Below are 26,020 nucleotides of genomic sequence, written 5' to 3' on the forward strand. Positions count from 1 at the left end.
TTGATTAACTATTACCTCAACATTGCAATTCCAGGTTTTGGAATTTAATGTGGTCTACTGGTGAAAAAAATCCCAGAGTCCACAAAGCTGAATTCAGGCAATGGGAAAAATGATACTGATTAGTTCATCAATAGACATCTGTGAAAACAATGGAGAGACATACAGGTTGCACAGGTTGCACAGGTTGCACAGGTTACTCTTCAAGCTTACATTTTAGCAAGCAAGTAAGCAAGCAGACACAGCATAAAGTAGATATTTGACCTCTACTCATTAAAGGATAAAGCTGCACGGAGGGTGCAGTGTTCCACTCATCTGCAATTGGGTTTCACAGTGTCCATGAAAGATACATTTGTGTTGAACCTATTATCCTTTAGTGCAGATGAATAGGTGGAATTTCATAAACCCTCTTATAACATGCACTTTGATGAGGGAGGGGTCACTCAGCCGGATGCAGGTGTTGCAAGAAAGCAGAGAACAGCAGATGAAATAGATTCGACACGTTTGCAGCAACAGTCGGGTGTATTTATCCAACTATCATTGGAAAAGCAATGGAGTAATATGGAGACTACACTGGTTATTCTTCAGGCTGTAATTTGAGGCGAAGCAGGCAGGGCATGCACAGCATTTGAGAGACCTCTTAAACTCTACTAATTCCAAACTCAGCTGTATGAAGGGTGCAGCGTTCTGCTTATCTGCAGTTAGATAGTTTCACAGTGTCCATGAATAGTATTTCTATCAGAGGATTGTTATCCTTCTATGCAGATAAAGAAGTGGATATTCAAAAACTCTTTGAGAACATGCATGGTAATGAGGAGGAGGTCAGTCAGCTGAGTACATGTGTTGCAAGAAAGTATTGAAAAGCATGTAGAGCAGATTCAGCAAATTAGCAGCAGTAATTACAAGCCTTATGTGTCTCAAATAACTCACTCCTTTCCTGTGTCTCTCATGTTTTCAGTCCGTATATTCCTTGGATGCACCGGTCCAAAGTGTAGTAATGAAAGCAAATGTCCCAATAGAGAGGTGGGAGAGAAGGGACTGATGTCTGTGTCTATAGCTGTGGAAGGGTCCACAGGGAAGGATTGTGTGTTGTGTGTTTGGTTGGATCCGGGTGGGGGGTGGAGCATAGGGAGCTATATCAGCATTTTTATACTTGAGTCAGGACACTCATTGTTGATGTATAGCTCATGGGCCCATGAGCCTCTTATTTCAATTTTAGTCAATTGACCAATACACGCTTTGCATTCTTGAATATTTTTTACTGTTATCAATAAAGTACAAATTTCAATTTTCCATAACTTTGTTTGAGCCTATTTTTGCAACTTCTCTTGTTTCTTATTATCACTATTGTGCCCCAGTTGCTTGGCTCACAGGTTATACACCATAAGGTATAAGAGCAAGGTGTCATGCTTTCACGCCCCTTGAGATTCACAGGGCAGTGAAACCTTCTCCTGGTGATTCATTTCCCGCCATTCCCATCCTATTGATATTATCAATAAGGTTTAGGTCTGACGACATGCTTGGCCAGTCCATCACCTTTACCCTCAGCTTCTTTAGCAAGGCAATGGTTATCTTGGAGGTGTGTTTGGGGTCATTATGTTGGAATACTGCCCAGTCTCCAAAGGGAGGGGATCATGCTCTGCTCTAGTATTCATGGTTACCTCAATAAACTGTAGCTCCCCGGTGCTGGCAGCACTCATGCAGCCCCAGACCAGGACACTCCCACCACCATACTTGACTGTAGGCTAGACACACTTGTCTGTACTCCTCACCTGGTTGCCGCCACGCAGGCTTGACACCGTCTGATCCAAATAAGTTTATCTTGGTCTCATCAGACCACAGAACATGGTTTCAGTAATCCATTTCCTAAGTCTGATTGTCTTCAGCCAACTGTTTGTGGGCTTTCCTGTGCATTATTTTTAAAAGAGGCTTCCTTCTGGGACGACAGACATGCAGATCAATTTGTTGGAGTGTGCGGCGTATGGTCTGAGCACTGACAGGCTGACCCCCCCACCCCTTCACCCTCTGCAGCAATGCTGGCAGCACTCATTCCTCTATATCCCAAAGACAACCTCTGGATATGAGGCTGAGCATGTGCACTCAACTTCCTTGGTCGACAGGGACGAGGCCTGTTCTGAGTGGAACCTGTCCTGTTAAGCCACTGTATGGTCTTGACCACTGTGCTGCAGCTCAGTTTCAGGGTCTTGGCAATCTTCTTATAGCTTAGGCCATCTTTATGTATAGCAAAAATTATTTTTTTCAGATCCTAAGAGAGTTCTTTGCCATGAGGTGCCATGCGGAACTTCCAGTGACCAGTATGAGAGAGTGAGAGTGATAACACCAAATTTAACACACCTTCTCCCCCATTCACACCTGAGACCTTGTAACAGTAATGAGTCACATGACACCGGGGAGGGAAAATGGCTAATTGGGTCCGATTTGGACATTTTCTCTTAGGGGTCTACTCACTTTTGTTGCCAGGGGTTTAGACATTAATGGCAGTGTGCTGAGTTATTTTGAAGGGGACACCAAATTTACACTGTTATACAAGCTGTACACTCTTTACTTTACATTGTAGAAAAGTGTAATTTCTTCAGTGTTGTCACATTAAAAGATATATTCAAATATTTACAAAAATGTTAGGAGTGTACTCACTTTTGTGAGATACTGTAAATAGACTTAATTTAAAGATAAGACAATAAATAATTGAAGTTACAATTTTTTTTTTAAATCTCAAAAAGAATGAGTTATAAAGCAAAACACCTTCCACCACCATAAAAAGACAATGTTGTCTTAATACAAATCAAAAAAGTACAGTGCTATTAGTGATGAATAAATAAATCAATGTAATGAAAGTCCATGTAAATAGTCCCATTAAACACTGGAAAAGATAAGGAAATCCCTTAATCTGTGAAAAGTGATGGAAGACTTGCAAAGATACCACCAGCCTGTGATTTCACACCACACGTATCCTAATGTGGTGACCCCCTAATAAGGTAGGTCGCATTCACTTTATATAACAATTGCAAGCAGAATCCAAACTCTGGGAAGAAGCTCCCTCAATCAGATGAACGGCACCAGACACAATATGGCAACATCCACGTCCCTCGTTCATGAAAGTTACGCCAAGGAGTGTTCAGATGACCAGGATTTCATGCAAATAAAACTATCCACATAGCATAATCTTGTTTAAAATTTAATATAGTGCAAAACAAGTAACACTCACATATAGAAAGCCTTGGGAGAAGCATATAATAGATACATCCGTCTTTCCAATAATTAAAATGGCCGTCATTGACCGCGCATGCGTAGTAGCGTGTGTGTGTAGCTAGAGCCAACGCATTTCATCATACGTGACATCATCAGGGGCCCCTTACATTCTTACATAGCTTACATTCTTACATTCCTGGGTAATATTCCAGGCAACCCTGATTCTGACAGCTCACTCAAACTCAAAAAAGCATATTAGGACATCCGAATGTAAAGTACACTGAAGAATCAAACTAGCAAATCAAAGAGGTATTACTACCAGTGAAAGACCAAATGTCTTATGCAATTTAATAAATCTCACAACCTCCTTGCAAATCACAAATTGGCAGGAGCAGCATGTAGTGGCAGTAGTATATACATAATGCGGACAAGTAATAACATGATTCTAAAGTGCGGTCCTGCGGTGTTAGAATGTATTTTTACAGCCAGCTTCAATTGTTTTCATCCATAACATGCAGCCACCAACAGTGCTCTCTTTCCTCTCTCTATATGACACAAATGACTTTACCCAATGCTAATATTTGTACAACACTCATACCGAGGCCAAATCATGCATGTGCAGTAGGCCACTATCTATTCTGTAGGCATCTATTTTTTTTTTCATATTTTACTGTAATATTTCACATATATACTGTATATGTTTATACAGACTATGGTTCTTGAACTGGATTAGATTAAACCTGTTACTCGAGTACAGTTGGGAGACAGTTAAAGTGTTACAATTACATTGCAATATTTTTGGGTCAACTTTGTTTTACATTTGTTAGCTCATAAGTTTGTGTGCTTTATATTTGTGTTTTTGTTTTATTCTCTATATCCAATTTTTAATTTGCAAATAAATATTTATTATGTGACAAAGGTTTCCAACAATAGGTTATTTAACCACTTGCCATCGCTGCACTGCCTATTTACGTCGGCAGTGTGGCTCTCCTAGGCAAAATCATGTTAATAGGCGTCATCTGCCTGGGAGGCCACTAGGGGCGGCGCGCTCCCACCATCGCTCGTCCCTGGGGAAGCCAGTGTGTGTGTCAGGTGGCTCTGATTGCCACCTGACACCGGCGATCTCTCCCCGCTGACAGAGGACAGACGGCTGATGTAAACACACCCGTCGGTCCTTCTCCCTGCAATGATCACAGAGACCATGCGATCCTGCTATATAGGATCGCATGTCTCTATGATCATTTCAAAAGCCCAACCCCCCCACAGTTAGAATCACTCCCCTAGACTTACATTTAACCCCTTGATCACCAATAGTATTAACCCCTTCCCTGCCAACGGTATTATTACAGTGACAGTGCATATTTTTAGCTAAAGGCTAATTCCTTTGAAAATGTTATGTGTAATTAAACGCGTTAGGATTGTCAAGAGTGCCGAATTGTATTGAATGCTTCTTACCATCTGACCCATTGTAAGTGCATTACTTCCTTTGCTTTAATAAACCATTTAAACGGTATCACGCTATGGTGTCTTTTCGATTTATCCCACATACACCTTTCTGAGTGGGGATTTCCAGATATCCATACATGTACCATCCTTGAGTGACCTTCCTATATCCACCATTTGGAGGAGAATTCGTGGAAGCCTCTGCCATCTGTTCCAAGGAGATCATCACTTTCAGCCTGCATGACCCAATTGCTGTAAGGTACTTTGGGTCCATGCCATCTGGTGAGTGAATTATATTCTCTTTTTGGTGTGGGATTTATCACAAGTATTCACTCTTCTATGTGGGACTGGTCACCTTCCTTTTTTGTCTAATTTTGAAAATTTGACTTTATTTTTGCATTTCAGTGTGTATCCCATTGTACTCACTTTAACATTTGAGAGCTGCACAATTTATGTTTATACTGTAGTACTGTCACTGGTACCCCCAAAAGTGTCAAAAATGTCAGTTTTGGGTCTCATCTGTCCGCCGCAATGTCGCAGTCCTAAAAAAAATTGCAGATCGCCGCCATTACTAGTAAAAAAAAAAAATAAATAAAAATGACAAATCTTTCCCGTAGTTAGTAAACGTAATAACTTTTGTGCAAACCAATAAAAATACGCTTATTGCGATTTTTTTTACCAAAAATATGTAGTAGAAAACAAATTGGCCTAAAATATTAAAACATTTTGATTTTTAAATTTTTTTTTGTGAATTTTATGTAGCAGAATGTGAAAAATATTGTTTTTTTTTTTTCTCAAAATTGTTGCTTTTTTGTGTTTATAGGGAAAAAAATAAAAATCGCACAGGTGATCAAATACCACCAAAAGGAATCTCTATCTGTGGGAAAAAAAGGACCTCAGTTTCGTTTGGGTACAGTGTTGCATGACTGTGCAATTGTCCATTAAAATAACGCAGTGCGGAATCGCAAAATAGGGCCTGGTCATTCAACAGCAAAATCTCTCGGTCTTAAAGTGGTTAAAGAGACAAGGAAGCAGAGCAGATTGCTTTGCAACTCCATTTGTCTGATAGAATCACAACCTTTTGATCAAGGGTTGAGTCACGGTATGATGATCAATTGCGTTCTATTAACAATATGCTTCTTTTAACACAGCTGAAAATAAATCCTGCTAAATTGAGAAAATGAGAGGAATTCCACCTGTTGGCTAGACAGAAGAATGCATAATATTAATATACATTATTTTATTTTTGCCTGACAAAAAAAACTATTTTTTAAATGCTATTGTTTAGTCCTAACCAATAGTAAACATTTTATTTTAAGTAAACAAGAAATAATGGGGTTGACTTACTAAAACTGGAGAGTGCAAAATTTGGTGCAACTTTGCATAGAAACCCATCAGCTTACAGATTTATTTTTTGTCAAAGTTAATTGAACAAGCTGAAGTTAGAAGCTATGTAAGTATGTGTAAGCTGTGCTACCTCCAGTGATTCATCAAATCAATCAAATATACCATAAAAAACAAAATTGCAAAAAAGTGGGAAAGCTGCTGCTATAATTTATGTAAAAACACAATCAATGATAAACTTAGTAACAATAGCTGCGCTATCTTCTGTAATTATAAATTAAATGACAACTACTATATAAAGTGCAAATTGTGCTTAAAAAGTGCTAACAGTCTTTGAAAAGTGCCATGGTGTTGAAAAAAAGTGCTCTTACTGCATATTCCCAAGTAAAAGTGCTTTATCTTGTGCAAAAGAACTGCAATTCTTCATGCTCAATGTTCATGCTAATGTGACTGGTCAGTCTCTCATGTTGCTCCCCATCCAGGTCACGTTTTTTCATACAAAGGAAACCAGAGAGGGTATCATCTCATAACACCGTTTATTTATACAAAACCCCATAAAATCAAAATATAGTACATTCACATTTTTGGGTGGCTATCCAACACCAGGAACTATCTGCCATCATTCTGAGTCAGGCCGCGATTATCCCGTGCTCCAATGGCATGTAAAGCCAGTTTGGTTTCACCTAGAAGGAAGCAGAAGTTGCGGAGTGCCGCACGTGTTCATTTCATCACCAGGATGTCATCAGAGGGTGTGGCTAACTATGTATCCTCCACTCTTATATAGTGCAATGTCCATCCTAATCGGCAATCATATGTTACGTGTAAACACGTAGGAGGCACACAAACACGGCACTACGTCACTTCCACATCCTGCCCAGGTGGAATGTATACTGGCTTTACATGCCATTGGAGTCAAGAGATGGTCGTGGCCTGACTCAGATTGACGGCAGATAGTTCCTGGTGCCAGATAGGCACCCAAAAATGTGAGTGTACTATATTTTGATTTTATGGGGATTTATCTAAATACAGGGTGTTATGCGATGAATCCTTTGTATGAATAAACATGCCCTGGATGGGGAGCAACATGAGAGACTGACCAGCCACAATAACCTTGTTTTGACCTGCCATGGCACTTAGGGGGGGTTAACAAGATTCGGTGAGTTTGGTCCTAGGAGGGTCTTTTGGTTGGTGATTGAGCACAAAGATTTGCAGTTCTTTTGCACAAGATAAAGCACTTTTACTTGGAAATATGCAGGAGGAGCACTTTTTGTCAACACTATTGCACTTTTTCAAGACTGTTAGCACTTTTTAAGCACAATTTGCACTTTGTATAGTAGTTGTCACTTTATAATTACAAAGGTTAGTGCAGCTATTGTTACTAATTTTATAACTGAAGTTAGAAGTTGAATGGCTTCCATGCAGCTTTTGAAACTTTTCAGTTTTAGTAAATCAATCCTAATGATGTAGTTGTGGAGCTCTGTCCCTTTAAGATGCATAGACTAAAGGTTAACACAGGTGATGAGGAAGGAAATACTTTCAGTATACTAAGTATTTAAAATGATAATCAATTTACATAGCAGAAGGAATTAAGCGAGTTTGCTTTGTATATGGATTTGGATAGATCTTTCAAATTTACGAGGGACCTATAAACAAGAACAAATCCCTCTAACTTCAGTTAATGATAGGATTGGTCCTGGTTGAGAGGATACAAAGTACATAAAGCCATTTACTCATACTATTTATTTTACAAACAATTTTTACCCAAAGTACTGTCCATGATCTTGGTAAAGATATTTTCACTCTAACCTGTGTAGAAAGAAGCACTAGAGACTAGAATTGTGGGCACCAGAACCCACTGGTGAACTCCTCAAAGGAAAAAAATCTGAGAATGCAATCCAGAAAGAATGGCAAATCTGACCTCATTAAATATATTTTCCTTACATCCTGTCCCTGTCATGCCCATGAAATAATGCAATAAATGCAAAAGGGAAGCCCAGACAGAAGTAAAACACTGTCAACAGTTTTAACCCTACTTTTCTTTAGTCTATGCAATTGTTGAGATTTCACATCACTTCTTCCTTTACAGGAAGTGAACAAAATCTCATAACAAGAAGTGAATGAAAATATTTTGAGTAGGTCTACATGTAACACAAAAAGCAGACAGTGGATCTAACCCTTTTCTACATAAAAAAAAAAAAAAAAAAAGCTGGAGTTGGGCTTTGAATGTATTCACACTACTTGATTTTTAGTCATAAGCAGTGTATGGTGATGAAGATGGTTTGAAGTAAACCTTTGCGGTAAAGTTTTAGTTGTAGACTTCTGTAAGGACATCTCACAATATGGGAGTCATTTCAGAGACAGCTCCATGGAAGTCCATGGGGATCAAATGCACAGAAACAGCCTGGAAATCTAATTTTTGAATTTTTTTTCAGATTCTTTATTTCAGAGCCGAACAATACAAAATAAGACAACCAACGATAGCATTGCACCAAAATGAAATGTACATGAAGTACTAGACATCAAAAACCACAAATGGGTAAATTAAACTTCTCTTCTAAGATTAAGGAGATAATCGTAGAAAATATTTCTGGACCCCCACCCTGCTACTCAGACAGATACTCCAATTTTTAAAAGAAGGGATAAGAAAAAAGGGGGTGCCAAAAGATGTCAACAAGCCCCAGCTATATGGGAATAAAGTGGGGAGGGAAGAGAAGTAGGGAAGAGGAAGAGGAGAAGAGAAGGGAGAGAAGAAATAAAAAAAAAGAAAGGGGGGGAGGTGATGAGGTACGTGTGTGTGTTTGCAAGAAGGTCAAGAAGACTTCAATCTGCAGAGTAGTTTTCCAGTAGAGCCTTGCCCTCGTCCAAATATACAAACATGTTCCAATAAACCCACGTTTTAGTGCTGAAAATCTAATTTATCTCATAAAGCACATAAGCAGACCTACATTTAGTTAGCTTACACAACACCATGAAAGTACTTGCTACGTATATTATGCAGATACTATGCTCTGGCCAACCATGTCCTGCTTTTCATTATTGATTCTAATCATTGGTAGGTGGTCTCAATGACCAAAGTAAATATAGAAGGAGTTGGGCTAGAGTGCAAATTTAAGATCCAAGTTCGCTATTTTCATCTTAGAACACCCAAAGTTCTCAGGGTCACTGAAAGCTTTGAAGGTATCATTGTACAGACAGACAGACACTGCTATGTGTTTTTGTCGGGTTTTTTTTTTCCTGTTAGTATAAGAGCCTAAACCTACATGTAAAGTATTAAAAAGGGGCTAAGAGACTATGAATCTGACTCCTACAGCTACATTAGTCTTTATGCAGTGAAGTCAGGTACACAATAGGCTTATAAACCAAAGACATTTCTAGCTGTTATCAGTGGCAGAGGCTCTCTGCAGACACAGCATTTTTCACACCACTAGCTTTCTTTATACTCTTTAACACATGACAATAAAGCAGGACTGTGGTTTGAATTACACAGTCTCTTCTTTCTGGCTGTCATTTTCTCCTCCTTTTAAGTTTACTTAAATAGGGTTGAGTAAGACAGCGTAGACTGTATTCATAGCCTCCAACCTCCGTTACACAGCAGTGCCATACTGTATTAAATCCATCTCAGTTTTCATGAATGAAAAATGTTCTAAAGAAAAGTATTTATTTTACATAACATTGAAACCAGCTTTTTCCAAACCAAATCTGAAAATAAATCTAAAAATCATTTTGATTGCTATAGATAACACTTGACTGTTGACTTTATAACACAATTCATAAATGAAGAATTTCCTTCCCTTCTATTCCATGCATGGAAACATGAGAAAGTGTTCATTTAACTGCAGCACTAATTTACCACCTTGCAGCTTTGTTTGTGAAAGCATGTGGTCTTTTTAAAACCCAATTCTGGACATCATAATTTTAGCAGGGTTATAGGATAAGCTCACTTTTTAGAAAGAAAAAAATTGCATTTTTTTTTTTTTTTTTTTTGAGCCTGTTAAGCATTGCACTGGCGATCAGCTGATTGCCAATGTATCATTGTGCCTATATATCTTGTATAGACAATCAGATACAATCTGACAGGAAGAATCAATGAACTACCATGGTGCTCCACAGCGTCATGGTAATGCATTAAGAACTACAAGCCGACAGCCGCAAAGGATGTTGGGGCTTGTAGTTAATTTACATACAGAGCTATATGAATGAATTATGCGGCCGTGTGGGTGAAGCCCTGCACAGACATGATATTTGTTTTAAAAAAGTGACAGCTACTACAGGGAACTGCTGTCATGGATTGGGCGGTGGCTGCAGCATTGGGAACATGTTACATGTTCCACCCTTAAAATGGGTGGAACATGTAACATGTTCCTAAACGTGAAATTATCCTTTAAAGCTGTTAATTAAACATTCCTTTTCCTCAAAAGCCACCTCCTGTCATGTACACTTTCTTCTATATCTTTCAAAGCTGCTTAGTTAGATTCTGCAATTATCAAAGCTCCAGCTGTACTTCCAGAACCCAAAACGTATGCGCAACATGTCTTGTAGAACATATTGCTAAGACTATAACACCACTTGGAGCTGTCTCTTATGTTAATGGCCTGGAGGAGAGGGAGGGGAGATATGACCTCCAAGCTGAGGTCGATGAGACAAGAGGAGTACAACAGGAGCTATACCAATCCCACAATCTAAGCAAGCAGCTTTGCGGAATGTAGGAAAAAGTGCACATGATGGGAAAGGGCTTTTGACACGTGTTTAACAGTTGCAACCCTGGTAAGCTTAATGGGACTGGAATTAAGTTTTAAAGTCCAAATGAAGCCCAAATGAAATCAGTTTAATACACTCTAGGTGCACTAAAACAAAATGTGTTTAAAGTGTTTGATACCCCAACACTTCATATTCCTGATATGTGCCTGTTGTACCACGTGCTTGTATGAGAAAGCATCCTGTTCTCTTTGTATTGCTTCCTTTATGTGAAATTCCTGGTGTTCCTGCTAGTCCCCTTGCTTTCCTATTAAAAGCTGACCACACTAAGCAGAAGAGCATACCATGGTAAGTTCTCTAGCTATGCTGCTGCTTCCCCTCCCCCTAGCTCTCATGCAGTTGAGAACAGAGGGAATGTAATCACATATTAACAAGAAAGAAACAAGTGGCCATTGCCCCCACTTATAACTGGTCTTTGCATTGAGGAGCACTGGAAGGGCAAGGTATGTCAAACAAAGCCAAAAACATTTTCAAGCTCAACTTACCTGTGCCTTTAAGGAGGGGTGGGCTCCTTCCAGGCTCACCTTCCCTCTGCCTATCCATTAAAATGCATGTACTTCCATTGTGGAGACTCTCAGGTGTTAGAGTTAGGACTACAGGAAATGGGGTGCTTTGACTGGGCCTGTGAATTATGCATACATTTGCAAATGTGTGCAGATTAAGCACTTTACGACCGGCGCACGACGATCTACGTCGGCACTCAGCCCCGGCCAGGCAAACTGACGTAGGGCTACGTCAGCATTTTTTGCCGGCCCTGTGCGCGCTCCCACGCGCCCCCGCCGCCACCGATGGCTCGATTGGGTTCAGAACCGATCAGTCATCAGGTCCAGGCCAATCATTTTTGGTCTGGACCTGTTGATCGGTCCTGCCCAATCAAATGTCACTCTAAGCCTTTGAAATATAAACACAGGCTTAGAGGAGATGTGCCCTCCCCCCCACAACGGTCTTTTTGGATCCAGCGTGAGAGGAGAGCACATCTTACTGTGAGTACTGCACCAAGAACACCCACACACAGCTAGATAGGCACATTTCACCCCCGATCGCCCCCCCAATTAACCCCTACAGCACCTGACACAACACACACTATATACAGCATATAGCATTTACCTATATACCTGTATAAGTGTGATTTGTGAACAGGTGTAGCACTTGCGACCCCCCCTAATAAAGATTTAACCCACTGATCCCCCCTGACCCCCCCCCGATCACCGCCGTTAACCCCTACACCCTCTGTCACATCAGCACTAATACAAACGTAATATACGGTATTTTTGTATTTTTGTATTAGTGTCATTGTGATCAGAATTAGCGCAGGCGACTAAGTTTCTGTCCCAAGAAGGTTTAGGTTCCCCGCCACCCGCCCAATAAAGATTTAACCCCCTGACCCCCCCCCCCCCGATCCCCCCTACACCCCCTGCAATAACACACACCGTATACAGTATATAGCATTTTGCTATATACCCGTATAAGTGTGATTTGTGGTCAGGTCTAGCGCTTGCGACTCCCCCTTTTCCACTTGAATTACCCGCCACCCCCCCTATTAAAGATTTAAGCCCCTGATCCCCCCTGATCCCCCCCTGATCACCGCTAGTTAACCCCTACACCCTCTGTCACATCAGCACTAATACAAACGTAATATACAGTGTTTTTGTATTTTGTATTAGTGTGATTGTGATCAGAATTAGCGCAGGCGACTAAGTTTCTGTCCCAAGGAGGTTTAGGGTCCCCCCCACCCGCCCAATAAAGATTTAACCCCCTGACCCCCCCTTGATCACCCCTACACCCCCTGCCACAACACACACTGTATACAGTATATAGCATTTTCTATATACCCGAATAAGTGTGACTTGTGACCAGGTTTAGCGCTTTCCACCGTTCCTTTTATCCGTGGGATACCCGCCAGCCCCTTCCAATAAAGATTTAAACCCCTGATCCCCCCCTGATCACATCCAGTTAACCCCTACACCCTCTGTCACATTAGCACTAATACACACATAATATACTGTTTTTACTGTATTTTGTATTGGTGTCATTGTGACTTGAGGTTGCGCTAGCGAGCTAGTTTCTTTCCCAAAGGAGGTTTAGGGTCCCCGCCACCCCCCCCCCCAGATCCCCGGCGCATAGTTTAGAAGTAACCCCTTGATTACCACACACACACACACACACACACGCACGCACATACACTTCCATTTCTAGTATAGTGTTTGAACAGATCAATATCTGATCTGATCAGAACTATACTAGCGCCCCCATAGTTTAGGGTTCCCAAAACGCGGTGTTTGCACGATCAGCACTGATTCCGGCCAGCACCTGCGTTTAACCCTTTCACCCAGGCAAGTGTAGTAATCAATAGATTACTGTCACTTGCAAAAAAACACAAGACACAAAACCGCTGTGTTAGCAGAGTCAGGCCTGATCCCTGCTAGCATTAGCAGTTTTTTTGGTAGCGCTTGAAATAGTCTTCGACAACCAGGTGCTTTTATTACCTGTGAGTCGCATCACTGTATGGGTAAATTTAGTTACCAAAATGTCTAAACGTTCGTACAATGATGAAGAGTCTTACAGTTATATGCTGACCGGGTCATCTGACCGAATCAATGACCGAATTAGTGTCAGTATATGAACCTGATGACGGCAGCGGCTCCCTGACAGATAGCTCCGACGACAGATGGGTCCCTGTTAGACCCAGGCGTACCCGACCCCATTCTGAAGTTGTTGAGATGCAGGAATCGCAGGGTGCTCGTATGGAGCAGAGTGTGGTTACTAGTGCCGCTCATCCTTCTGACGACCTGGCAAGCGCCAGCGGCCTAGTACACCCTGGACCTAGTACAACCAGCACTGCAGTAACACCTGGTGACGTGGCGAGTCCCCTAAGTGCAGTTGAAGCTGGTGCGGTGGCTAGCACAAGTAGTGGCCCGCAGCCACCGCGTATTCGAAGACAGGCCCGTAGAGCCCATAGTGCCCTCCCTGATGCGCTGGCATTTCCTAATTGGCAACCCACTGATTCTACACCGCCAGTACTTCCCCCATTCACCGCCCAACCTGGAATCCACGTGGAGACAGCTGGTTTTACGCCCCTGTTCTTCATGGAAGATCTTTACAGATCTATTGTGGATCAATCAAATTTATATGCACAACAATTCATCGCCGCCAACCAAAATTCGCACCTTGCCAGACGATTCGGCTGGAAACCTATAACGGTTTCCGAATTTAAAATCTTTCTGGGCCTTTCCCTCCACATGGGCATAACTAAACAGAGTGAATTGCAGCTATATTGGTCCACTAGCCCAGTTCACCATATGCGCATGTACTCTGCCTCCATGTCCAGGGCGAGATATGAGCAAATTCTGCGATTTATGCATTTCAGCGACAATGAAATCTGTCGTCCTCGGGGAGACCCTGCATACGATCGGCTCCACAAAATTCGGCCCCTCATAGACCACTTCAATCAGCGGTTTGCAGCCTTGTTTACCCCCGAACAAGTTGTCTGCGTTGACGAGTCCCTGATTAAATTTACTGGGCGCCTTGCTATGAAACAGTACCTCCCCAGCAAGCGTGCCAAGTACGGGGTCAAGCTGTACAAGCTCTGTGACAGGGCCACAGGCTATACAGTTAGTTTCCGGGTCTTTGAGGGAAAAGATAGCTGTGTGGAGCCCCCCAACTGCCCAGACTACATAGGGAGCAGCGGTAAGATTGTTTGGGACTTGGTGTCACCCTTATCCGGAAAGGGGTACCATTTGTACGTGGACAACTTTTACACAAGCGTGCCACTATTTAGTCACCTTCTCGATTTACAAATTGGCGCATGTGGCACCGTGCGACCTAATCGCTGGGGCTTCCCCCAACGGCTTGTAGATTCCCGTCTTAGTCGGGGGGCGAGAGCCTGCTTGAAAACGGACAAATTGCTTGCGGTGAAGTGGAAGGATACACGGGATGTTTATGTTCTGTCCTCCCTTCACCCAGACACGACGATCCAAATTCCTACGGCAACTGGCGTTATGGAGAAACCCCTCTGTGTCCACGAATATAACCTTAATATGGGAGGGGTGGACCTTAACGACCAGCTTTTGGCGCCGTATTTAGTTGCCCGTAAAGCCAGACGCTGGTACAAAAAAGTGTCTGTTTACCTATACCAATTGGCTATGCTGAACGCCTTTGTCCTATACAGGGCATCAGGACGAACTGGATCTTTCCGGGAATTCCAGGAAGAGATCATCCTTGCCGACCTGTACCCAGGAGGCATGCCTGCCCAACTTCCCCTTCCAGATGCAGTGAGCCGGCTGCATGAGAGGCATTTTTCACATGTCCTCCCGAGTACCCCTACCCAAAGATGGCCCCAAAGAAGATGTCGTGTCTGTAGCAAGCGCGGATTTAGGCGTGACACCCGCTATTATTGTCCCAAATGTCCTGACCAACCTGGTCTCTGCATCGGGGAATGTTTCGAGCGCTACCATACACTAGTGGATTATTAGCGTAGGGTACAGCACGACACAGTGTAGGGCACACAAACACAGGGTCTCGAAGGATGTTGGATGTCCATCGATATTTTGAGAGACCCAAGCTGGAAGATCGCAGTCCCAAATCAAGAAATAAAGGAACAGTTAGAAAGAAAAATAAAAGGATCCAAAAACTGTTGTGGTGTCAGTAATTTTATATGTCCTTCTACTCTTCCTACTGTACTTTTTTTAATGTCCTTTGTATGTTTTTCATTCTTTTGTGACCTGTTTCTCTTGCAGGTACTCGTCGGCTACCACGCATTGATTTTATATATTCTGACACAAACAGCGTTTGCGCTCAGCATATATGGATACCTTTGCTGATAGCAGCTGTGGTGATTTTCTGATTTCAGCACTGCAGTTAAAATCCTATTTTGGTATACGTGGATAGTGCTGTGTATACCCATCATTAAATTCAGTGGGTGGTTGTTTGGGCGGTTAATGATGAAGATCCAAAAACTGTTGTTGTCAGTCATTTTATATGTCCTTCTACTCTTCCTACTGTACTTTTTTAATGTACTTTTTGTTTTTTCATTCTTTTGTGACCTGTTTCTCTTGCAGGTACTCGTCGGCTACCACGCATTGATTTTAAATATTCTGACACAAACAGTGTTTGCGCTCAGCATATATGGATACCTTTGCTGATAGCAGCTGTGGTGATTTTCTGATTTCAGCACTGCAGTTAAAATCCTATTTTGGTATACGTGGATATGTGTCGTGTATACCCATCATTAAATTCAGTGGGTGGTTGTTTGGGCGGTTAATGATGAGTAATACTACGCATTATTCCTGTGCTGATTTCTGATAGGTTCTCTTTTTTTCCGTTCAGCCCACAGGCTGCATGAAAAAAAAAACCTATATGCCAAACAAGGACCAGCAATGTACTGGTACGTTGCTGGACTTTGAGTGGTTATACCAGGATGATGCCTGCAGATTTAAGCATCATCTTGATATCGTTTTTTACAGCCAGCGGTCGGCTTACATGTAAAAGCAATCCTAGAAGGCAATTGGCCGCTAGACTGCTTTTACATGCAGTGGGAGGGGCCTCCCCCCCCCACCGCCGCCTTCCGCAGCCTTCCGTGGTTTTTCTCGGGCTCTCCTGTCCCACCGGTTAACCCGAGAGTGCAGCCGGTGGTTCAATTATCTAACCATAGAGCTAATTGGAGATGAGAATGGCTCCAATCATCTCTATGGCCTAAGATGCCGGAGGCTACGAGCATTTTATGACTTCTGTTTCGCCTGAACTAAACAGGGCCATTTGGAAATTGGGAAAGTATTTTATCACACCAATTTTGGTGTGGTCAGATGTGTTAAGGTCAGAGGAGAGATCTAGAGTCTAAAAGACCCCAATTTTTTTAAAAAAGAGTACCTGTCACCACAGATTGCTATCATAGGGGATATTTAAATTCACTATGATAACAATAAAAATGATTTAAAAAAAATTTAAAGGAAAGGTGTCAAAATAACATAAAAAAGCAAAAGAAAAAAGAAAAAAAAAATTGAGCCCCCCCCACTTTCCCCCGGTGCTTGCGCGCAATGGCGCACGCAAGCGGTGGTCTAGTGTCATATGTAAACCGCAATTGTAGCATGCATGTGAGGCATCGCCGCGATCGCCAGATCGAGTGCAGTAATTCTTACAGTAGACCTCCTCTGTAAGTCTAAAGTGGTAACCTGTAGAGACTTTTAAAGGTTTTTAAAAATGTACGTATGTTTTTGCCGCTGCACAGGCATGCGCAATTTTTAAAGCATGTCATGTTAGGTGTCTATGAACTCGGCATAAGATCATCTTTTAAATTTTACCAAAAAAATTGGAATTATATAGTGTATTTGTGCAATAAATTAAAAAAAATATATTTTTTTCGCAAAAATTGTGTTTGGAAAATCTGTGCGCAAATACCGTGTGACAAAAAAATTTGCAGCATCCACTATTTTATTCTATAGAGCCTCTGCTTTAAAAAAATATATAATGTTTGGGGGTTCAAAGTAATTTTCTAGTAAAAAAAAAATATTTTTTCATGTAAACAAAAAGGCACAGAAAAGGCTTGGTTTTCAAGTAGTTAGAAGAGTGGGTGATGTGTGGCTAAGATTGAGCATAAAATGCCGGGACAGTTCAAACACCCCCCAAATGACCCCTTTTTGAAAATTAGACACCCAAAGCTTTTTTCTGAGAGGCATGGTGAGTCCATGGAGTATTTTATATTTTGCCACAAGTTTCGGGAAAATTATTATTTTTTTTTGTTGTTTTTTTACAGAAAGTTGTCACTAAATGATATATTGCTCATGCATGCCATGGGAATATGTGAAATGACACCCCAAAATACATTCTTTTGCTTCTCCTGAGTACAGGGATACCTCATGTGTGAGACTTTTTGGGAGCCTAGCTGTGTACGCGACCCCGACAACCAGTCCACATCTTCAGGTTTTCTAATGGCGTAAATTGCTGATTTTACCCCTGACTACCTGTCACAGTTTCAGGGGCCCTGAAATTTCAAGATAGCACAAAACCCCCCCATTTTGCAAAGTAGACACTCCAAGCTACTGGCTGAGAAGCATGGTGAGTCCATGGAATAGTTTATATTTTGCCACAAGTTTCGGGAAATTTTTTTTTTTTTTTTTTACACAAAGTTGTCAGTAAATGATATATTGCTCGCACAGGCCATGGGTATATGTGATATGACACCCCAAAATACATTCTTCTGCTTCTCCTGAGTACAATGATACCCCATGTGTGAGACTTTTTGCCAGTCTAGCCGCGAACAGGACCCGGAAAACCAATGCGCACCTTTTGGCTTTCTAAGGGCGTAAATTGTTGATCTCACTCCTTACTACCTATCACACTGAAGTCCATAAAAAGCCAAGATTGCACAAACCCCCCCCCCCCAAATGACCCCATTTTGCAAAGTAGACACTCCAATCTATTTGCTGAGAGGCATGGTGAGTATTTTGCAGCTCTCATTTTTTTTGGAAAATGAAGAAAAAACAGGAAAATGCATTTTTTTTCCTCTTTTTTCAATTTCCAAAACTTTGTGACAAAAAGTGAGATCTGCAAAACACTCAACATGCCTCTCTGCAAATATCTCAGGGTGTCTACTTTCCGAAAAGGGGTCATTTGGGGGGGGGGGGGTGTGCTGTCTTGGCATTTCATGGCCTCCAAAACTGTGATAAGTAGTCATGAGTGAAATCAACAATTTACGCCCTTGGAAAGCCTGAAGGCGATGATTGGTTTTCGGGGTCCTGTACTCGGCTAGACTGCAAAAAAGTCTCACACATGGGGTATCCCTGTACTCAGGAGAAGCAGCAGAATGTATTTTGGGGTGTCAGTTCACATATACCCATGGCATGTGTGAGCAATATATCATTTACTGACAACTTTGTGTAAAAAAAAAAATATATATATATATATATATATATTTCCCGGAACTTGTGGCAAAATATAAAATATTCCATGGACTCACCATGCCTCTCAGCAAATAGCTTGGGGTGTCTACTTTCCAAAATGGGGTCATTTGGGGGAGTTTTGTGCTATCTTGGAATTTTAGGGCCTCCGAAACTGTGATAGGTAGTCAGGAGTGAAATCAACAATTTACGCCCTTGGAAAGCCTGAAAGCAGGGACTGGTTTTCGGGACCTGTACTCGGCTAGACTGCAAAAAAGTCTCACACATGGGGTATCCCTGTACTCAGGAGAAGCAGCAGAATGTATTTTGGGGTGTCATTTCACATATACCCATGGCATGTGTGAGCAATATTTCATTTACTGACAACTTTGTGAAAAAAAAAAAAAAAAAAATATATATATATATATATATATATATATATATATATATATATATTTCCCGGAACTTGTAGCAAAATATAAAATATTCCATGGACTCACCATGCCTCTCAGCAAATAGCTTGGGGTGTCTACTTTCCAAAATGGGGTCATTTGGGGGGGGGGGTTTGTGCTATCTTGGAATTTTAGGGCCTCCGAAACTGTGACAGGTAGTGCAGAGGTGACATGCACAATTTACGCCATTAGAAAACCTGAGAGTGTTGATTGGTTTTCGCGGTCCTGTACACAGCTAGGCTCCCAAAAAGTCTCACACATGGGGCATCCCCATACTCAGGAGAAGTGGCAGAATGTATTTTGGGGTGTCATTCCACATATACCCATGTCATGTGTGAGAATTTTATCTTTTAGTGACAACGTTGTGTAAAAAAAAAAATAAAAAAAAAAAATAGTAATTTTCTCAAAACTTGTGGTAAAATATAAAATATTCCATGGACTCACCATGCCTCTCAGCAAACAGCTTGGGGTGTCTACTTTCCAAAATGGGGTCATTTGGGGGGGTTTTGTGGTATCTTGACATTTCAGGGCCTCCTAAACCGTTAGAGGTAGTGAGAAAATGCAATGAAAAATGTACGCCCTTTGAAATTCTGATGGTGGAGATCGGTTTTCGAGGTCCCATAAACAGCTAGGCTCCCAAAAAGTCTCACATATGTGGTATCCCTGTACTCAGGAGAAGCAGCAGAATATATTTTGGGGTGTAATTACACATATACCCATGGCATGTGTGAGCAATATATCATTTCAATGACAACTTTGTGTAAAAGAAAAAAAAAAAAAAATTTTTTAGTCATTTTTCAAACACCTGTGACAAAAAAATGAAATATTTAATGAGCTCAACATGCCTCTCAGAACATTCCTTAGGATGTCTACTTTCCAAAAAGTGGTAGTTTGGGGGGGGGTTTGTACTGCCCTGCCATTTTAGCACTTCATGAAATGAGATAGGCAGTCAAAAATTAAAGCTGCGTAAATTTAAGTATTTACACCATAGTTTGTAGACGCTATAACTTTTGCGCAAACCAATAAAAATACGCTCATTGAATTTTTTTGTCAAAGACATGTAGCTAAATATATTTTGGCCAAAAAAAATACATAAATTGAGTATATTGGATATTTTTTAAAAGACAAAGTTGAAAATGTAATTTTTTTGCAAAACGTTCGCTATTTTTTTATTAATATCGCAAAAAATAAAAAGCACAGAGGTGATCAAATACCACCAAAAGAAAGCTCTGTTTGTGGAAAAAAAAGGACGTAAATTTCGTTTGGGTACCACATTGCATGACCGCACAATTGTCAGTTAAAGTCACGCAGTGCCGAGTCGTAAAATACCCCCTGGTCGGAATGGGGGTAAAATCTTCCGGGGCTTAAGTGGTTAAACCCTGTTTTTAATGCATATTGTTAGACAGGTCAATTTGGTTGGTCTCAGAATAGTTGCAGGTTGGTCGGTAAGTTGAGCTTGGACATTTCTTTGGTTTTGTTTGACACTTATAAACAAGGGGAAAAATGTATTTATAAGGTTTTTTTTTATTCCTATACAAAAATGTTTTGCATTTCATTTCTATTCTAAACTGAATGGGATGTTTTACAAGGTGATCATTTACAATCACTTTAACCACTTTGGCTGTAGAGCAATTTTATTTATTTTTCGCATACATGTAAATAACTTATTTTTTGTCAATAAAATTACTTAAACGCCACCCTCTGAAATTTTCATGAAAAAATATAAAAAAAAAGATTTTGGTGCAAATAAAATCACAATATAGTAACCATTCTTTGATTAAAATATAAAAGATAAGGGTTGCATCATGTAAATAGATACCAAAGATTCCATATACTAAAATTGCGTGGATCTGTGATATCACAAAGAACTACGGTGCCCAAAAATCACCATAGGTGACCCTTTAAAAACCTTTACAGATCATCAGTTTATAGTTAACTAGGAATTCTTGTGCTTTAATTATTGTCCTCACACTGATGTTCACGACAATATGTCACTCGTGTGGTGTGACCGCAGTTTACATATCTGTGCACACCCTAGGCTTGTGTTTGCATCTGCTCATGTGTATGGGGCAATGGGGGTTATGGCAATTTTTTAAACTTCTTTTCTTTTTTCTTTCTTTTTACTTGATTGCTATCACAAGGGGTTAATTAACTCTTATGTGATAGCATTGGGCAGGTGACAGGTACTCTTTATGGAGACATTAAGGATATAATAGACCCCAATGTCTCCCCTGCCCTTCGCAACATCTAACCAAGCACATATTGACTTGGTTAGATGTACCCCCTGTTTGCACTGGCCAGGAAATAGTGCATCTGAAAGCAAAAGTGATGTTGCTTCCAGTCCCATTCTTTACATGTGCGATTGAGGCATTAATTTGACTTGATCTTACAATTCTCTCTGTTCCCTAGCCGGCGGGTGTGGTTTTGGGCCCCCGGTCACAGCGAGAAAACTCAGGGATTAACGGAAGGAGGGGGGAGGGCATCAGGAGAGGGGCCTTGTGAAAGTGATTATCAGCTGTAGACCTGCCGCATTTTCAACACTTTTTACACTTTCAAGTCGGGAGCCAGCTAAAGAAAACCCACACAAAATGCTTGTTAGTAAAGGTTCACTCTTTGGACGTACATAGTACCTCCAAAGAGTTGAACAGGTTAAAATCTCCAGACCTTTGTTTGGTGATAATGCACAGTGAAACTGATTAACTAAAGGAGTTTAGAATGTTTACACAGCCAGTTGTGTGAATATTTACTTTATTAATTACAGTTGTAGCACTTCCCCCAGAGGAGCCATGAGAGCCGGTTCACACTACCACGACCAGAAAGTCGCCCGTGACTTGAAGAGACTTGTTTAGAGACTTGGAAGAGACTTGGAAGAGACTTGGAAGAGACTTGGAAGAGACTTGGAAGAGACTTGTGCACTACTTTGAAGAGACAGGTGACTTTGTCTGTGGGGAATGCCTGGCTAATCTCTTTCTTCTTCCTGGAAAGTCTGATAACAAGTCGCTTCAATTAAGATAAGGAGGCGACTCCCATTGAAGTCTATGGGACAGTCGGATCACAGGTCGCCTCAAAGTATTACAGGACCCTTTTCTGAAGTCGGAGCGACTTCAGTAGTGCCAATTAAGACGGCACTGATTGATTAACATTGCTTTTGTTATGTCAAGCGACCTGGGGCTACACAAGTCGCCTCACAAGTCGTGCTAGTGTGAATGGGCTCTGAAAGGTTTTGTGAATTCTCTGCAAAACCTTAAGATGACACACATCATACAACTGGCACTTACCCTCACAATTTGAGATATTCCAAAGAATTTATTAGGCCTACAGCAGTACAGCTCTGTTCCTGGTGGTAACAAACTTACAAAGTGTCTCTATTACGGCATATGTCAAAGCAGCTAGTGTCTCTGTCCTACATATTTGGCCCCACCTTGTGTCTTATTTACAGCAGATCAGTAAAGGCATCCCCTGGGGCACAGGCCTCCAACACATAGCGAACAAAGACACATCAGAGATTTCAGTTCTCACTGTAGATGAGTGCAGCACAGGTCCCTGCACTCTCTATCCTTTATGCAATACAGGTTTAACTTTCCAGGACCAGTCGCCTGCGTTCTTTTCATGCCAGCCTGTGTCCCCCCCACATGTAGCATTGCACAGAGTATGATGACAGCAGCAGTCTCTGATCAGCAACATTCTTCTGGGCAGCACAGCATCAGATTGCTCCAGCAAACTCTGGACACACACCACTGTTCCCCTTTCGCTTCAAACATGTGGTGCTCTCTTTCATCTACTCAACACAGGAAAATGTTTGCAGCAACATATGTTCCCCACAGTGGCTTCCTCCCAGCCTTCTCAAGACCACCCTTTCCCTTGCTTTGTTGAATCATCCAATCACCATCCTCCAGGCTTCTCCAGGCCAAGCGAAGATGGTTGTCCCTGCAATGGAGACACTCCATAGACAAGCATTGCAAAGTGGTCTACTTAACCTCCCTGGCGGTATGATACTTTCGGATTTTAGGTGCTGAAAGCGGTACCATTATTTTGCATGTAATTCTTGTGAATGAGCAGCCCAAACCAACTGTATACATTATATATATATATATATATATATATATATATATATATATATATATATATATATGTGTATACATATATTATATATATATATATATATATATACATAAAAAGTACAGTAATACTGCAGGAAAGGGCACTGGGGGGCAAACTAATGTGATTTTTTTTTTATTTTGAACTGTATCAGTGTGTTTGGTGTGTTTTACATTTGAATTTGCCGCCGGTTCCACCCCCTGTGAACGCCACGTCACAGGAGACGGAAGCCGGGGCACGGAGAGGAACGGGAGGAAGAACCGCCGCTAGACACCGCCGGGACACATCGCTGGATCCCGGTGACAAGGTAAGTAACCCTGCCTATAAGGATCCAGCGATGCTTCTGGCGGTACCCCGAGTGTGGCTCTGGGTTACCGCTTTTGGCTCTGAAATTTAACCCCGAGCCACGCTCGGGAATACCGCTAAGAAGGTTAAAGATGTCTACTGCATTTCTGCAAAAATGAATATTCAGTTGAACCCTGTACACACTGCAGAAGGATAATACAGCAACAACAAAGGAACATTTTCCATAGCAGTTATCAGCTACAGTCCAGATTACATAGTCATATGCTGATTTTTGCTGGTATTTGCTTACACATGATTGGATAACTGAACTCAATTCTAACACAATTTATTGTGTGAACATTTTCAGCTCCTTTAATACATCAACCTCAGGGATGCACCACCATACGTTGTGGTGCACTGTGTTGGGAAAACCTGTGCAAATTTGTTCTTTTTTTTTTCTTTTGAAAAATCGCTTTCTAAATAAAAGGGTTGCTATAAGGCAACACGCTTTAATGCACTAGGGAGGTATGAAGGGGGTCTCAAAGTCTTTTTTTTTTTTAAGAAGCAATTGTTTTGCTAGAAAAGCCTGCACTCTGACAGCATGATGCAGAGAAGAGAAGCACTTCTGCTTTATAGAACCACCAACAATTTATTTTCAGAATCCATGTTATGAAGAGATTTGTTGCTACTACCTAGCTTTAAAACAAATGAATTTGCTTTGTTACATTACACATTATATAACATTTTTACACTGCCCCCACCTTTTCCCCATCATCTAAATCTACAGAAGCCTTACTTATGTTCTGTATTTTCAAGAACATATTCAATAAGTCAGTATGCAAAGAAATTGTGATGTGCAATATTACATAGCTACCTTACTGTATATTAGTTTATTGCAATCAGATTCACAAGGAAAGCAGCTGCTGATGAAAGCTCTGCCAAGAGGTTTTTAAGTAATTTTGTTCTGGGCTGCTTTAATTCTCCTGGAGTGGTTACTCCTGGAGAGAATTCAGGCCCATTTTTTTCTCCACCTTTACATAGACTAAAGGGCCATGCACACTATAAGATTTTCCGAAGACTTTTTCCTTCAGATTTACCTTTTCTATGTAGTGCAAGGGCCTGCCAGATTGCATACAAATTGAAAATGTTTAGGTTTGACCTCATATTATATGGTTTTGGTAAGTCTAAACGAAAAAGTCTTCAGAAAATCTTATAGTGTGTATGGCCCATATCAATAATCTGCCCATTCCTGAATAGGCAAGGTTGGAAATATTGCAAAAAAAAAAAAAACTTAAAGAAGCATTTTAGCAAGCAGTGGTATTGATTTTCCAAATTCAAATAAAATGTTCACTTTGCAAGGAAATTTTAACTTTGCAAGGGAATTTTCGGTTAGCTTAGTGAATATGGTAAAAACTCACTTGAATAGAATATTCAACAGTGTGCATGAAAAAAACAAGAATGTTTGCTTGCACATTATTGGATATTGGAACCCGGCAGGGCCTCACTTCATTCACTAAGCTAAAGTGAAAATCTGAGCCTAGGTTTGTCATTAGAACTCAAGGAGCTCTATACAGCTTACCTTTAGTTACTGAGCACTTGCAGGCTTTCTGGCTGCTGAATAGATCAGTAAACTTTAGTTCACTGATCTCCTCCCTCTCGAAATCCTGAAAAGTGAAAGCTCAGCTCTGAAAATGGCACTGGAAGGGCGGCTGACCAGTGTAATGTGCACGAGTTAGCTGTTTCTTTGACAGCAATGCAGCAATAGAATCCACTGTCATAGCAGCTTGTGGAGTGGGCAAAGCAAGATTCTGTCCTGCAGCTGAGCACAAAGGCATTGTGGGAGCTGATCTTACAGATGCTTGGTAGCTCATCAGAAGTCTATGAAAATGAAGCTTGTCAGCTTGCTGATGCTGGTTCACTCCAGGGACACTATGGAGGCTCCTCCTTGCAAGGATAGGTAGCTTTCATGAGACCTCTAAACTTGCAGGACATTGCTGGAGAGGAGGGGTTCAGTAAAATATAAAGGTGTTGTGGTAGGGGAAAGAGCATGGGGATATGGCTATAAAAGGAGTATGGAATATGTCACCAGGGAGTTGGAGTGTGGTAGTGATAAGGAAGAGAATAGGCTGTTGGACACTTGTGGGACAATACTGAAGGAAAGTGAAGGTATCTAGGGTTTGTGTGTAGTGATGACGGTTAAATGTTAGTGCAATATTATGGGGCATTGAAACAAAAGTGATGGGGAGTGTAAGAGCAGCTGAGGTTTGTATACACAGGAAGCAATCACTACCAGAGGCAGAATCCCTAGTGGCAAAAGTGAAAATGCATATAATTCAGTCCCCTGGTGGCAAAACAGTAGTGCAACCTAAAGAGTAACTCCACTTTTGTTGAGAAAAAAAAAACATTCCCCTCTGGGTGATCTATGTACATTGCAAGGATTTCAACAAACTTTGGTGTGGTTCTATAATTAAAAATCCACTCCTGCCTTTACGGCTCTAATGAGGAAATTGGCAGGATTGGCATTCCTTTAGATGTGATTTGCCCTTGGGTATCTCACAAAAAATG

This window comes from Pelophylax lessonae (genome assembly GCF_965119305.1).
Source record: "Pelophylax lessonae genome assembly, chromosome: 3".
Lineage (NCBI taxonomy): Eukaryota > Metazoa > Chordata > Amphibia > Anura > Ranidae > Pelophylax > Pelophylax lessonae.